This window comes from Pinus tabuliformis, chromosome 8, assembly GCF_031772625.1.
Source record: "Pinus tabuliformis cultivar Carrire ecotype Pingquan chromosome 8, CPIR1, whole genome shotgun sequence".
NCBI lineage: Eukaryota > Viridiplantae > Streptophyta > Pinopsida > Pinales > Pinaceae > Pinus > Pinus tabuliformis.
The window spans coordinates 806,427,121-806,445,187 of record NC_142294.1 but is presented as its reverse complement, the minus strand read 5'-3'; positions in this window follow the sequence as shown (position 1 = coordinate 806,445,187).

Below are 18,067 nucleotides of genomic sequence, written 5' to 3'. Positions count from 1 at the left end.
AGATTCATGAAGAGTTATCGTATGTTCTTGTTATGACGGCATATTCCAATACTTACATTGTAGTGGTGTTTAGTTATGATACTCAGAACTCATCAATGATGCTCTGACTTCCTTCATAGATAAACTAACTATGTTTCACTGTTTTGTATTTTCATTTCTGCGTTTGAACTCTATAATGCCTTGACTTCCATGCTAGGTAGAATGCTTTGGCTTCATTATTCAGGATTCAAAGAGAGTTTTTAATGTCATATTGTCTCATGGCTTTCCTCTTTCACTTACTTGTAGTGATATGAATACATGTTACTTAGAACTCATCAATCATGCTCTAACTTCCTTCATGTATTTATAAACTGTGTTTCCTTGCATTGTATCTTTGTTTTGTTGATGCATAAAAACTCTCTATGCCCTAACTTCATGTTAAGCTGATCTTGATGTGGTACTGAAACATACTTTGACTCCATAGCCCAATGGTAGCCAGCCTCCATCTTTCAACCTATAAACATATACAATTACAAACCATAGAGTTAGCCATCTATTCATATCTTTAATCTGAATCATTAACCCTTTGAGAGAGCCCTCTCAGGCTGAGGAGGCTAAGCCTTAGCGTAAAATATTGGTTTGAAATAGTTACACCGAGATAGTCTGATCAACAGCCTATTAGGGTCCTATTTTGGTGATAACATTTTGGTGGGTCTGTCGGGAGCTTGAAGTCTATTCATTCCCAAAATTAAGAGGCTGAAATTCTAAAGGTAGCAGGAGCTCAGACATCTTTTTGAGGCTGCAAAACTACCTTGGTGACTCCACACATCGAATAAGAAATTGGAAGGTGACTCCACTGCTAGAAGATCAGTAGCTTGATGAAGTTTCAAGATGAGTTCCACTGCAAGAATGAATGCCAGGTATGCTCCTATGAATCAGTCTCATATCCCTGGTTTTCCAAATCCTATGCCAAAGGTTGATTGGTTAGAGGATCTTCCAATATAAAAAGATGAATATAAAGACAATGTTGCTCTTCATTTGGTTAGGTTTCATATGCATGTATGCAATCTTAAGTTTCATTTTCCTGAAGATTGTCTCATGAGGATGTTTATGACCACTTTAGAAGGATAAGCATGGTCTTGGTATAAAAGATTGGAAAATGGTTCAATATATTCACTTGCTAGTTTTCATGATGAATTCTATGAGATGTATAAAGACTTTCATCCCTCCTTGTTGCTGGTCCAAGATTGTTGTAAACATTCTTTGAGTCTTATTCAATACTTGGAGGATTGTTATGATGATGATGAATTTATGGATGAAGAAATTTTAGAGGCTCTTCATAACAATGCATTTCAACACCAAGAAGAAAGTATAACATCTCATGAAATGCAGCATGAAGATCAGCAGGGGTTTACTTATGAAAATCATATTACATCCTCTGAGATTGATGTAGAGATGCAGCAGACTTGTCAGGCTTCAGATCATTATGAGTATGAAATTGATTGCAAACACCAAGGAAAAGTTCTGGAAGATAGCTTTTATAACCCTCAGGCAGAGGAAAAGGTTGTTCATTTTTGTAATTCCTTGCAGCAGCTTGCATCAAAGAATGATCTTTATAATGAAGAAAATTACATTTTCTATGGGAATCATGCAGCAAGGCAGTTGGATAGCACATCAAAGGAATTTTGTGTGGTTGAGGATCAATTGTCTGAAGAGATAGAATGTTATGATGACTATCAAAATAACCATGTTTTCTTTGACCCTATAAATGAATACATGGCAAAGTTTTGCACATCAATATTTCATTTTCATTTGCATTATGAAGATCATATACATTATAAGTTGATTTGGTCATCCCACTATCATGGTTATTTTGAGGTTGAATGTAGTCAAGAGCCTCCAATATCAGAAAGGACAATTGATTGGCTTTATTGGAAATATCATGTTGCTTGACCTAAAGTGGAAATTGTTGCTAGTAGGTAGGTAGGAAAATGTAAATAAGCTCAAGGTTGACTGAGTATTTGTTTCAGTAGGTGCAGTTTGAATTCTTCATTCAGAAATCATTAAAGGCTTGAGGAGAAAATTGGGCAGAGGTTCAAAGTTTTATTCTACAGGATGGATAGCGGCACTGGAGCTACAAGTTCTTAGTATACCACAAGGGCACACTATCCCTAGTGGAGCCACTATTATCACCCTAAAATCTTTGTCTCTAAGCTTTGGAGAGTTGCCTTGTTTCTAGTCATAGTCTTATAAGTTTTGAGTCATCTCATCGCAATTAGTGTCATTCTCATTTACAAACCCTTCTTCTAGTCATGGTGTTAAAGGGTCTCTAGGTCATTTCATGCTTTAAGGGTTAGGTCATAAGGTTACAAGTCTTTCAAGGTCATATCTCTTTTCCAAATAAAGTTTGATAGCCTCATTCCATGTCCTAGAAGCCTAACCATGAGTTTAGAAGTCATATCTCACATCATTTTGGAGAAATTTTCAAACTAGCTAGAATCCACATTTTCATAGCGTAGACAGTGTAAAAATCCTATTTTGTGGTATGAAATCAGTGTTTTCGTAGCGTGCTACAAAACCCCTGAAGCAGCCTGTTTTAGCAGAAAAATTGTTTTTACTAGTTAACTTCCAGAAGCTTTCCTGAGCAGCTGAGAACTCAATTTTTCAAACTGAAAGAGGCTTTTCTTCCTAACATGTGGAACTACAAAAACCTTTTTCAGTTTCTTCCAATCCATTCTGAGGAGGGAGGAATGTATGGTTAAACTTGTGCTACGAAACTGCTGAAAGTCAAGCTTGGTCTTCTGGTTTTAGCAGTCTTTTTCAAGATCAGTTTCTGGTCAAATGCAAAGGTATTTTGGAATTCAGAAATATTTTTATCTTCATCAACTCTCCAGATACAATAACCTATCTCACTTTCTTCATAAGTATTTTCAGTTGGAAGATAATAAGGTTTAATTGAGACCCTAATATTCGAAAATGGATTTTTCCTGTTTGACACATGTTTTTCAAGGACAAATTTTGGACATCTGGAGGAATGTTTTAAAAAACCAGGAGAGTTTTTTGTTCTATAAAACATGGGCTACAAAAACCTCCTTCAGTTTCGTAAAATATGTCATGGGTGAGGAGATAACGGCTTTTTCCCACATGCCAATTTTCAAGGATCTAAACCTAAAAACAGGGAAACATGTTCCCTAATTTCTAGGGTTTGTCATCAGCAGTTGGGTGACCATGTGGGAGGCTTCATCAAATTCGACTTCATGAGGTTGCAGCTGTCAAAGAATGCATTTAAATGTTTAGATAAGGTTGTTGTAATGATAATAAGGAGTTACACTCCTAGTTGTATTAGGTATCTAGGACTACTAGTTAGCTGTCAAATGCATTTAAAGGTTTGTTTTATGGTTAGAATAGGTGTCACTGATGGAAAATTCGAATTCTGTTGATGGGGGATGATGGAATCCTAATTGTAAATGCTATATATAGAGCAAGAGGTCAAATTAGCAAAGGTTTGGAGACTTTTTGGCTCAACTGCTGCTCTATGTGCAGACTATGTATATTTTTAACCTAATGGAGATTTCTACTTAGACGACTCAAGATTCATGAATATTTCTTGTATATTCTTGTTATGATGGCATCTTCCAATACTTACATTGTAGTGGTGTTTAGTTATGATACTCAGAACTCATCAATGATGCTCTGACTTCCTTCATAGATAAACTAACTATGTTTCACTGTTTTGTATTTTCAGTTCTGCATTTGAACTCTATAATGCCTTGACTTCCATGCTAGGTAGAATGCTTTGGCTTCACTATTCAGGATTCAAAGAGAGTTTTTAATGTCATATTGTCTCATGGCTTTCCTCTTTCACTTACTTGTAGTGATATGAATACATGTTACTTAGAACTCATCAATCATGCTCTAACTTCCTTCATGTATTTATAAACTATGTTTCCTTGCATTGTATCTTTGTTTTGTTGATGCATAAAAACTCTCTATGCCCTGACTTCATGTTAAGCTGATCTTGATGTGGTACTGAAACATACTTTGACTCCATAGCCCAATGGTAGCCATCCTTCATCTTTCAACCTATAAACATATACAATTACAAACCATAGAGTTAGCCATCTATTCATATCTTTAATCTAAATCATTAACCCTTTGAGAGAGCCCTCTTAGGCTGAGGAGGCTAAGCCTTAGCCTAAAATATTGGTTTGAAATAGTTACACCGAGATAGTCTGATCAGCAGCCTATCGGGGTCCTATTTTGGTGATAACACCCTTAAAGAGAAATAATCGCATTTCCTTCACAACATTTTTGGTGTTTTCCCAGTCAATCCTCCTAGAAATCATGATCTCTATTATTTTCATCAATTTTGTCTTCATTTCGGAGTGTTTTGAAGCCTTACAATTTTTCAATTTTGAAGTATATAAATGTAAAAACTATATCATAGCTATACCTATTTTGTGGGCAATATTCATAAATTCAATTAGTCATTTTATAGTTGTACTTGGAGTTCTTTATGGAAATTTCCAAAGCCTCACATACTTCATGACAAGAGAAAATTTCTACTAAGAGAACTATAGTAAATTCATTCAACTCATTTTTTTTGATAAAAATTTGAAGAAATTCAATATAATATCCCTTGTGGAATGGTTTTTCTTTGAAAAATAATGTATCTGAGACAACAAGGTTAGTGAATAATATTGGTTCAAACTGACAAGGAAAAGTGTACAAAAGTGTTGACAAAAGACTAAGCTTTCCAAAATGACAACCAAATTGAAAATTGTTTTAAACTTTTTGAATTTTTCTTTATCCATGTATTATTCTATCAAGTATTCCACATGCTTACTGAGAAAGGTACTTTGTTTTTTTATTTTGTGTTCCTTTTACATAAGTCGGCCCTTAGACTGCTCTACAAAATTTAACAAATGTGATATCATTAATCTCACAATGCTCAAGAATATTTGATGTAATAAGATTCATACCACTCAATTTCTCATCACAAGTTTACAATATGAAATCATTGCATCCAATATTATTTTGTTGGTTTTCAATTTATTACAATAATCTTTTAATTTAATAGAATTTGTTGTATGGTTAGGTGTAATAGAAAACCAAATAGTTACATCCAATAGATTATTTGCAGCTAAAGTAATGTTTTCTGTAGTTAGTCTCTGAAGGAGGTGGAGAGAAGTAGTTGTCAAACTATGTAGACTATTTATCTTGTACTTCTCCAATTCAAATTTGCTTGGAGAACAATTCAATGTTCCTAGTTCATAATAGCTGAAAACATTGTCCCATTTATCCCAATTAGATTAATCAGGATATAAGAGAATTGTTTAACAATTAAAATTTGAAATTGAACAATCAAAGAAGGAGCACGATATTTCATCGCTGACTTGGTAGAAATAAAAAAATTTAAATTAGTAGCAATTCAATGTATATATGAAAATATGAATTATATTTTGAAATGAAACAAGGAGATATAAACTAGTGTGAATTAATTGTAAAACTTATAATAGATTACTTATATCATTAACTTAAATAAATCATGATGTTTAATCACTTTTATAAATTAAAGAGATATATGATAATAAGTTGTTCGACACAAAAACAATTAAAATTGTGTACCTTGTCTTCAGCTATCGTATAGCATCTAGTGCTCCATTTCTTTCATTTTTCATTAGCGCTTAAGAAATGTCTTGCAAAGTGCATGCAATCAATAAATTGAGTTTTATAGAACTCCTTATTTGCAAAATTGAGTTGACAACAAATTTGAATCACCTCACTGCATTTAACTAATGGATCCAAGGATTGAGCATACATCTTTCATACTTTTCCTTTGCCTCTACTGATACATTATATATTAGATTTGTTACAACTTATTTTGTTGCTTGAATGGTGTGTTGACCATCAACTATCTACAATTTGATGTTTTCAACAAATAAATATGTTTCATTTACAATTTTGACAAGGTTGAGTAGAGGATAAAACTTAGTGATATCAAATGGAATTTGAAGTGTGTCAAGCAATGATGATTGAAACTTTCCTAGGAATGATTTGACTAATATTTTAACATTTGAATAACCTTATGACATCAATTTAAACACTTTCGGGGCATCTATACATCTTTGAACATCCACCTTTTTACTGAAACAATTTGAAAATAAATAGAAATGCTTGAAATTTTTATGAATTTCATCACATTGATGATATACAAACTTCATTGTCTCATATTCAACATTCTTAAATTTTTCAATTTTTTTAGTAGGTTTAAAATCACTTTCTGTGATTCTCTCTTCTCGATCATTTTAATATAATCTCCTCAAAGCAAGTAATTGAGCATTTAGTTTATGATCTAGTATTGTATCCAATATTTAACCTCTTTATTGCAAATAAATAAGTACAAATTATTTTGTTTTACATCTTACACAACAATATTTTAGAACTTTAGTGATAGATTCAAAAATATTTTTACAATTATTTATACCACGTTTAGCAAATTTTTCATAGCTATCATAATTAAACATTTGATTCTTTATTGTATCTGGCAAATCATTACTTCATGCTTCGTTCAATTCTGGTCTAAATTTTGTATACTCCACTTGACAAGAAACTAATTTTACTTCATTTTCTTTAATTACCTCCACTTGGAAGTTGATGTCACTATCATTTGAGCATAAAGCAATTAAAAATTATTCCTAATGTATTTGGTTCATTTCCATCTATGCATCTAACTAAATACATCTCAAGAAACATATTTACAGGATTTTTAATCTGAACATACCAATCTTGCACAAACTCATATGTATTTGATATATTGTAATTTCTAATGATTTCAAAAGTACAAGTAGGTGTTGTTGACACTCAAATTTAGCTTGAATAATTTTTTGTTTCTTATATGGAAATTGTAACATTTTGCTTACCTTGGGGCCAAGAGATTCTACAATGATAATAAAAAATTACTAGCATAAATAAAAATGAAATTATAATTTCAAACATTTTCATATAGTGTTCTATTAAGATCTGATGGGACCAACTAATCTAATCATTTTTAAGGGAGTATAAATAATATATAAAAACACCATACAAATTGAATGAGCCATTGTTTGTGTATCACTAGTTTTTGTTTTCTCTTCACCGCATTACTTGGAATTTCAGATACACAATTCCATAGTTTCTAAGACTAGTTGTAGAAAACATGAAATACCAAATATTAATAAAGAAACTTATAATAAATTATTTTCGTTTAAATGTAGAGGAATAAACAAGAACATGTTATGTCATATTTTCATTTATTTTTTCCTTGATGCTTTCTTTGGAATCTCACTTGCACCATAGTTGTTAGAATCTGAAAATATTTGTAGATAAATATGTGATAATTTCAAATGAATTAAAAAATCACAAGTTCAAAAATATTATGAAATCAAATTCTACACCATATTATTTCACACATATGCATAAGAACAAGGGATTTCAAACTATATGCAAGTTCAAGACAAGAAAATGATAACTCAAACTTCATTAATCAACATTCATTTATTTTCATATTGTCTAACCATTTGAATCAATGTATGAACTAATTTTGAAAATTCCATACCATTTAAAGAATATATTGGTGATGTATTTCATGAACTTCCTTCTACAATAGATGCTTCCTTTGAATTCTCTTTGGCTTCATAGTCCATGATTTCTGAAAATAAAAGAAACTATTACCAAATTTTCTAATTATTGAAGAAAATATCATTTATTAATGTTACCATTGCTTTCAACATTATTTTTAAAATAAAATGAATAAGAATAATAGTAATATCACAATGGAAAATAAATCTAACACATGTTATATATCATTCTTACAAAAACAAAGGAACATTGCATGTTGAAACAAATCTAGTGAGTGCTAAATTTGTATAACCTTTCAATGCTTGTGTTTGTGCTAGAAGGAAATCTAGCTCACACTAGATTTGTTTTACTTTACAATGTATGTTTTTGTGCTAGAAACAAATATAGCTCGTGCTAGATTTGTTTTACCATGCAATGTTGTGTTTGTACTAGAAGAAAATCTGGCATTTCTTAGATTTATTTTATCTTACAATGTTGGTGTTTGAGCTAGAAACAAATCTAACACACGATATATATTTTTTTACCTTGAAATGCTTCTATTTTTCCTAGAAAGAAATATAGCATCCACTACATCTTTTTTACCTTTCCATGCTTGTTCTTGTGCTATAAACAAATCTAGTGTGTGATAGATTTGTTTTACCTTGCAATGCCTTTGTTTATGGTAGAAGGAAATATAGAGAGGGGTGGATTTGTTTTAACTTGCAATGCTTATGTTTGTGCTAAAAACAAATCTAGTGCATGCTAGATTTGTTTTACCTTGCAGAACTTTCGTTTGTACTAGAAACAAATCTAGAACGTGCCAAATTTGTTTTACCTTGTAATGCTTGTTTTTGTTCTAGAAATAAATCTAGCACACGGTAGATATGTTTTACTTTGCAATGATTTTGTTGATGATAGAAAAAAATCTTATTCATGTTAGATTTATTTTACCCTAGAATGTTATTGTTTGTGCTAGAAACAAATATAATACATGCTATATTTGTTTTACCCTACAATGCTTATGATTATGCTAGAAAAATATTTAAGTTCTAGATTTCTTTTACCCTGTAATGATTTTATTTGTGCTAGAAACAAATACCCTTCAATGATTTTGTTTGTACCATAAACAAATATAGTGTGTGCTATATTTGTCTTACCCTGCAATGTGTGTGATTGTGCTAGAAAAAAATCTAACATATGCTAGAATTTTTTTATCTTACAATGTTTCTGATTGTGCTAGAAACAAATATAGCATGTCCTAGATTTGTTTTACCTCACAATGCTTGTTTTTATTCTATAAACACATCTAACGTGGGCTAGAATAGTTTTAACTTGCAATTATTTTGTTTTTCCTAAAATGAAATCTATTGTGCACTGTATTTGTTTTACCTTGCAATGCATGTTTTTGTGCTAGAAACAAATCTAGTGTGGCCTACATTTATTTTACTTTACAATGCTTATGTTTGTGCTAGAAGGAAAGCTATTGTGAACTAGGTTTGTTTTACTTTTCAATGCATGTATTCATGCTAGAAATAATTTTGTAATGTGTTAGATTTGTATTTCCTTGAAATGCTTATGTTTTTCCTAGAATGAAATCTAGGGAATGTTATATTTGTTTCACCTGGCAATTCTTTTGTATGTTTTAGAAACAAATATAGCACATGCTAGATTTGTTTTACCTTGCAATCCTTGTGTTTTTTCTAAATTCAACAAATCTAGCACATACTAGATTGATGCTTGTGTTTGTGCTATAAGGAAATCCATGACACACTATATTTGTTTTACTTTGCAATGGTTTGGTTTATGCTAGAAACAAATCTAACATGTGCTAGATTTGTTTTATGTGTAATGGTTGTGTTTGTGCTAGAAACAAATCTAGCACGTGCTAAATTTTTTTACCTTGTAATGTTTGTGTTTGTGATATAAGGAAATCTATTGTACGCTAGATTTGTTTTACCTTGGAATGCTTGTGTTTTTTCTAGAAACAAATCTAGTGTCTACTAGATCTGTTTTGACTTACAATGTGTGTCTTTATGCTAGAAGAATCTAACATGTGCTAGATTTATTTTACCTTTTAATGCTTGTGTTTGTGCTCTAGATAAATCTAGCATGCACTATATTTTTTTTACCTTACAATTCTTTTTCTTGTGCTAGAAGGAAATCTAATGTGTGCTAGATTTATTTTACATTACCATATAGTGTTTTATTAAAATTTGACAGGATGAACTAATATAATCCTTTCTAAGGGAGCATAAAAAATATATAAAACCACCATACCAACTAAAGGAGGAATTCTTTTTCCAAAGGGAAAAAACCATAATTTCACTCATTTATGGAAATGATAAAATTACATTTTGAATATGCATGTTATACATGCATTCAAAAGAAATAAAATTGATTTGGGACTTGGAGCAATATTTGGCCTAATTATCATAACACACTTGTATGATACCTTTAACAATTTGAGCCATGTTTAGCCTAATTTCCAAAAAATGATGAACCATCCACATGAAAATTGTGGACAGAGTGAGGAAGTGAGGTCTAAGTAACAGTAAAGCATAAAAAATTGAATATAAGCCACGTAAATGTTGTTGCAAAAAATTAAGTATTGGTTACCCTTGAGACTAGATCCTTGTATGTCCTGTGATATAAAGCATAACTATAAGTACCATCACATTGTTCCAAAATCTCCCATGGGCCTTCACCTATTAGTAATCCCTTTTTTGAGAGACATTTTGCTTCTTTGTTCCTTTCCTTTTAGATTTGAGAGCATTAGAGCAAATCAAATGATTTTTTAAGATGATTTTCTTCCTCCAAAGTAAGCAAGTGTAAAATGTTTCTCCATGCTTGAGTTTTATTTATCTAGCTAATGATAAGCATGGAGGCTCCATAAACTTAGATTTGTTAACAGTCCTTTTCTAAAGCAAAAAGAAGCATGTTTTTCAATGCCATGATTTCTTCCATGTTATTAGATCTATGCCAAAACCAATTTTGATATGAAAAAATGGGATTCTAAAAGGAAGCAAATGAAATGCCCTCCATTATTCTACTCTAAGTTGCTTGATGCTCTGTCAAAAAAATCCCAACATTTAAAATGATCATAGTTTTCTATAATGGTTACTCTGGGAGGGGCTATACCATTTTCCTACAACAAAGTTTCCAATTAAATGAGAATTGTATCCTCAAGATGAGGACTCTAGCCAAAAAAAACCCCCCAAAAAATGAAAATTAAACCTGGAAATCAAAAGTGTCAATGTTAGATCAACACTTCTTTTTTTTCGGGTTAAATTTTCAAAATTTTTTAAAAACGACAGCAAAAACCAAATTATATTATGTAAAAAACAAGAAAAAACAACCTGAAAATTAAAATTGTTGATGTTGCATCAACACTTTTTTGGGGGGTAAATTTTCAACATTTTTAAAAATGGGAGTAAAACCAAATTCGTTTGCGCAAAAAACATGAAAAAATGCATGAAACTTGATGTTTCATCAACACTTTTTGTTTTGGTTAAAATTTCTTTTTTTTTAACAATAAAATTAAAAAATAAAATATTTGTGCATTAAACGTGAAAAAACAACCTGAAATAAAAAAGTGTTGATGTTAGCTAAAATTCCAACATTTTTAAGCAATGGGATTAAAAATAAAAATCATGACTCCAAAAATGATTAAAATTCCAAAAGTTTTTAATAATACATTGAAGATAAGCCTAGAGGGGTGTGGCTTGTTGTCCAAGGAATGCACTACTAAGGCATTCGTGTCACTGTGCAGATCACATGTCCAAACCTCATCTTACTCATGTGTTGTTCTTCAGGGTGGTGCAGTTGCACCTACAGGTTATAGTGTCAGTCGTCGGGGATTGACGCTGTGTCACACAAGTACGAGATTCGACACATTATTGATTCTATCAATCATAAAATAGAAAATTATGTTGAATACAAAATATCACGACTCCTAAAAAAACTAAAAACTCCAAAAACAAATTGGCCATGGCATTAAATATAAATATCATGGCTATAGTTAAGTCATCCAACTCATTTGTTTTGATAAAAAATCGATCAAATTCAATATAATATCCCTTGTGGAATGGTTCTTCTTTCAAATCCAATGTATCTAAGACAACAAGACCATTGAATAAAATTGGTTCCAACTGACAAGGAAAAGAGTGCAAAATTGTTGAGAAAATACAAGACCCTCTAAAATGACAACCAAATTGAAAAATGTTGTCAACTTATTGAATGCTTGTTGATCCAATAATTATTCTATCAAGGATTCCACATGCTTACTAAGAAAGGGACTCTAATTTTGTATTTTTTGTTCCTTTTACATAAGTAGGACCTTAGGCTACACTATAAATGTTAGAAAATGTGATGTCATTAATCTCATAATTCTCATGAATAATGGATGTTGTAAGATTCATAACACCCAATTTCTCATCATAAGTTTTAAAATATTCAATCATTGCATCCAATATTATCTTTTTGGTTTTCAATTTATTACAATAATATTTTAATTTTATGGAATTTGTTGGATGACTATGTGTAATAGAAAACCAAATAGTTACATCCAATATCTTATTTTCAACAGAATAATTTTTTTTCTGTAGTTAGTCCCTGAAGGGGGTAGAGAGAAGTAGTTGTCAAACTTTGTAGACTATTTTTCTTGTACTTCTCTAATTCAAGTTGGCTTGGAGAACATTTCAATGTTCCTAGTTCATAATAGCTTAGAACAATGTCCCATTTATCCCAAGTAGCTTAATTAGATATAAGAGAAATGTCTAATGATTAAAATTTGAACTTGAACAGTTAAAGGAGCACAATATTTCATCACTAACTTGATAAAAATACAAAATTTAAACTAGTAACAATTCAATGTATATATAGGAAATGTTGGAAACAATGTTAATAATGAGAGGAAAGGTGAATCATTATTAAGGATAATTTTAAATTTTACTCCAATTTATCTTTACTCATTCAAATTTGGTATCCATTATGTGAGAGAAACCATTAACAAACCATAACATTAACCATCTCAACGAATACAAGCATACACATCATGAGCAACAAACACATGAGACATGGAGGTTTCACATGGAAACCATTTCAAAAAAAAACTGCCAAAGCTTATTGTTATTATTGATATAAAAATAAGATCACCAACTCTATTACATCAATCTATTTTTTAGCCACCACTCACAGGAAGCACCAACTCCCTTCATTTTCAAACACCTAATCAGCCTATCAAAAGCACCATTTGAAGCACCAACTTCATATATTTGTTGCAAGCACTAACTTTCATCTCCTTGGATTTATGAAAGCACCAACTTGTAGGAGGCACCAACCCCCAGTACTTCTTAGACACCCATTAGATATGGAAGCACCAACTTCATGTATGCAGGGTCAAACCACACTCAAAAGAAACTAATGTTCTTTATAGACGGTAGCTACAATGCTAAATATCACCTATTTTTTCCTCAACAGCCTTTCCTCTTCTCATCCCAAGCTGCACTTTTTCCTTTGCACACTCTACAACAACTCCTTGTTCCACTCAACAACATTCATTAACACATAGTTGTCTCAGCACTATGTCCACACACAACATCATACTGCTCTTGGCCCTCTGATCTCAACAACATACATTCAGTACACAGACCCTTTTCTCTATAACATAATCTCTTGGACTTCTCCTTTTGTTATGGCACTTTTGGCCTCTTTCCTCTGCATAGGCACTCACAGCCTCCTCTTTGCAACACATGCTCACTCGGCCTTCTTCTTCTTTGGCACTTTCAGCCTTTCGTACAATAATACAAGCTCTCTCAGAGTCTCTTGCCTCTGCAAAGGCACTCTCATCCTCTTCTCTACAGAATAGGCTCACTTAGCCTCACACAATAGTATAAGCTCTCCTGGCCTCTCACAAAGCAATGTACACACACCCATAGAGATCTCCACACATCTTACTACAAACAATGATACTTCTCCCCACATTTCTCAACTACAATCTTGGGTTTTGTTTCACTGAAACATAGAGATTGATGTTGTTAATCTCGGCTATCACTCTTCCATTCACACTTCCTGAGTGTACTCCCGCACATGAGTTCTCCATCCTGTTATTGGGTATTTTGCTTGAATTTTTTCATTGCATTAAATGTGAGAATGGGTACCTGAGTGTTCCCATGCTGAGACATAAATGCTTAATCAATCTTGCACACTCCAACAAGGATATTGTTTCTTTTTATGAAAAAATATCCTATACATGAGGCTTTGATATTCATTTAATTTCTCATAGAATGCATGCAATGTTAGGCCCCTATACTACTAGTGTAACCCCTTATTGTTATTAGTACAACACCCTTATTATATTGTTATACCCATGTAGTCCCCATATTGTTATTATTGTGCCCTTACATTATTATTGTTATGTCGACTCTGATTATATTATGACCCCTTAGACTCCTATATATAGAAAGGAGGTCTTGTCATTTGTATCATCCAAGAATTGTTCATTTGTGTAATGTAAAGGAGGTTTCCCCCTCGAAGAGGCTTATTTCTAAGGTGTTCATCTATCTTTTCTATCTTTTTGTGAGCTGGTTCCATAACATTTGGTATTACTGCTTTGGATTCTAGGGTTTCGCTGCTCCAAATAAGCCATCATGGAATGTTCGATATAACTTTCTTTCTACGACGTTTTAGAAGAAAAAAAACCCATTTGAGATGAACTCGGGCTAAACCTCAGGTCCGAATTTCAGAGCTTGTCTCATTATATTTTCAGAGATATGATTTGAGGAAGTTAAGGTTTTTGCAAGCTCCAGAATTTCAGCTAAAACAGGTCATCGTGGGATTTTCGCTATAACTCTTTCTCTACAAAGTTTCAGAAGCTAAAACAAAAACCCATTTGAGAAGAAATTGGTTTGAACCTTGGCTCTAAATTTTAGATCCTGTCTCGCTATAGTTTCGAAGATATAGTCTAAGGAAGTTAGGGTTTTTACAGACCCCCAAATTACATTCCAAACAGGTCACCTTGGGAAAATCGTCATAATTGTCTCTCTGAGCATTAGATTGAAATTTCGTAAGAGGTTACAGAAATAGGACGAACTTTATTTTATTTTCTATATTTTTCAGATCCAAAGGTCAAAAAAGTGACACGTGGCACTTCATACAAGTTCTCTCTTCTGAAAAGGTATATAATCAAGTCATCTTGGGAGATTGTGGATAACTCTTTCTTGGAGAATCCAATTTTGATCATACTAGTGGCATTGGAAAGAGGACATAGAGGGATACTTCAGGTCACAATTTCAAAACTGGAAGAGCCGAAATTACAGATTTATAGTCATTTCAAGATCGAGCTCCTAAAATCAATAAAGGTGATATGAGGAAGTTTGATGGCAAGGATCCAATAAATTGGATACGACAAATGGAGTAATATTTTGATCTACATGAGGTACAACTATTACAAAAGGTATGTATTGCATCTTCATATTTAGAACTGGATCAATTTTTATGGTATAAAGAGATTTGTTCTTATAAACCACTTGTACGTGGTCAATTTTCATGGAGGAAATGATAGCACATTATGAGGATACAAAGAGAAACACCTTCTTTAGCCAATTGATAAATCTCAAACAGAAGTGTTCAATGGAAGAGAACATTGAGGACTTTCAAAAATTGAATATAGGAGTAAGTGATATTCTAGAGAAGCAAAGGATTGATGTCTTCATAGGTACTTTAAAGGATAATATTCAGAATGAGGTTCGTCTTTAGGAACCTGATTCATTAGAGAAGGCATTCAGGTGGGCAAGAAAAATTGAAAGAGAAATTATGGAAACAAGGAATCCCACCACTCATAACAATCATTATGGAAGTGTTTCTTCTCCTAGCCTTCCACAACCTACAAGGTTTACACCACAACAATTGGAAGAAAAAAGAGAAAAAGGGCTTTGTTACAATTGCGATAGCAAATGCACCAAAGGTCATAAGTGTCATGCGGAAAGAGTCAATTTTGCAGAAAAAACCGACCTCCCTAGAAGCTAAGGCTTTCTAGTGACAAACAAAACAATCAAGCACTATCTTTCCCTAAATATGCATTTAAAATAAAATCAACCAGGTTTTTAAGGCTTACCTCTAGTCCAACGCTTGTTTGTAGCAGCCAAGCCTCTCCGATCCAGATGAGCTCCTTCTCCTTGAAGCCTGAATTCACTAACAAGCAAACGATTACATAGCACCTGAATAACTCGTATAATAAAACATATTTATCATATAGGCCAAGGAGTATATGAAACAAATTATATATAACAACTTGTTGAGAAAAATGAACTTAATTGCATTAATTGGAAACAAAAGAAACCATTACAACCAGTGCCTTGGTGTTGTGCAGGTCCCTCCCAGGGTCTAGCAAGAGTTTTCCTTTACTTTGATTAGCTCACCCACTTCCAAATGAAGCTAAGAAAGGATTGGAATCTCTCCTCTAAAGCTCTAAAAGGGAGTTCTAATTTCAGCAGCATCTACCCTTAGGAATGTTCAACTTTCAACCTCCCCTCCCTCTGGCCCAATGCCTGTATTTATAATGCTTTGGAGGAAGTTAATCAGGTCCACCATCAATGGGATAAGCTCCTCTTTCAAAGGGGTAGCTCCCCTCTTCATGGGATAAGTTCCTCTTTCATTGGGATGCATGAACCATCTGGAGGCGCTCAATACACGTCAAACCATCTTCTAGAATGCTCTAGAATCAACCACAAGTAACTTTTTTGAAGTAAAACTTGTGCCTTTTGACCTTTACAGGAGTACGCACCCACCCCTTTACAGACAGAGCGTACAAGTACGCAGGTATTGTGAAGTTGAGGTGCGTACACACAGGTAAGGGTAAGAGAAACTACGTAACCAGAGTTATATTGACTTTTAAAGGCTTTCTCTCTTTTTTGGAGTTTGACATGAGGAGCAGAGGTATAAGACTTGCCAAGGAGGAAAGTATGACTATTGATGGAGCCATACTGACTGCAAATAGTCATGGTGACAAATTTTAGTGTAACAGATTGCCCCCTAAAGTGCGAAGCCTGTAGTAGATTAGGGTTTCATATCATCTAGGAAGGGTGAAGCACTTTATCATTTCAAGGATTATCTTGTGGAGAGCCCAGTTGGAACCTGCAAATATTCAAAACAAAATACATATATGAGATCATATCATCGCTGAGGTAGGCATTCCCATACTCAGATCAAAAACTTAACTAACAAACTAACTACTGCTCTGATACAGGAATGATTTCGCAGTACATCATAATCATAGACTCATGTAGACACAGTATGGATGCAGCGATCTATTTATAATTAGTCTACTATATAATGAATACAAAACTCCTCACAGCCTGGATGGCGGAAACTAGATCCAGGGTCTTCATTTCTACTTCCCGAAATAGTACGATTCTATCCATGCGAATAAATGAGTTGATGTCGAACATGGTAGAAACCACTTGATTACCAGTCAATGATGTAAACTGTTAACAAGTGTGAGAGAGACCACCAGTGATGTCAATGGTTCTCAAAGTACCCAGTACAATCCATGAGATGTGAATGAATGTGTTGATGTCGAACATGTCACGGAATCCTTCGATCGAAAGTCAATGATGTAAACTGTCGTCAAAGGCGAGAAACCTGCCATTGATGCATGCAGATTTCAAGGTACTGACGATTTCTAGATCATCTTTCTAGATAATGTGCTGATGTCGATAGAAAGCGATCCATCGCAGGCAAGCCCACAACACGAAATCATAGATCAAGTTGAAGAAATGTAGCTGTAAGGACTGACTCAGGGATGGTCAATATGGATGACAAGTATTTTGCAGATCAATGGTTTATTTGCAGTAACCTCTTGAACACATAACGACACAACAGATGGCTTGGTGACAATTGACCCAAAGTTAATACCCGGAAACTGGCTGAAGTCTTTCAATGTGGTTTGATCAACTGTTAGGCAAAGGATTTCCCAACCCAGGTGAATGAAAAGTGTTGTGTTCAAGAGTGGTGATAAGGTTTCTCTGAGACAAAGGATAACAAATAGGCTCATTTTTCTCTCTTTTCCCCCACCATTTCTGGCAAGTACCTCTTTATTTTTTTTACAAGCTTGAGGAGGATAACATTTTCTTGATTATAAGCTCATCCTTCGGATGAGTCCAACTTAGTTTAGATTCGAACCCTAAGAAGGAGTGGTCCGTTCCTATTTGTAATCGAACAGGTCCTTTACTGTGAAATTTTAACGAGTCCAGTATAGGAGAAACTCGGCGTTTTTCAATTTTAGAGAGTTTGAAAAACTTAAGAAGACTCCAGGGTTGACCTTTTTCGTAAGTTTGTGTCTCCCAAGCCCGAAAAAGTATAAAATAATACTTGAGAGAACCGCTTGATCTTTACGACCAAGGAGTACTTTCATGATTAGTGTCTCTGATCTGAAAAGTAAAAAGCGATCAAGGACACGTCGTTTCATTTCCAATATCGAATTTGAAACGAC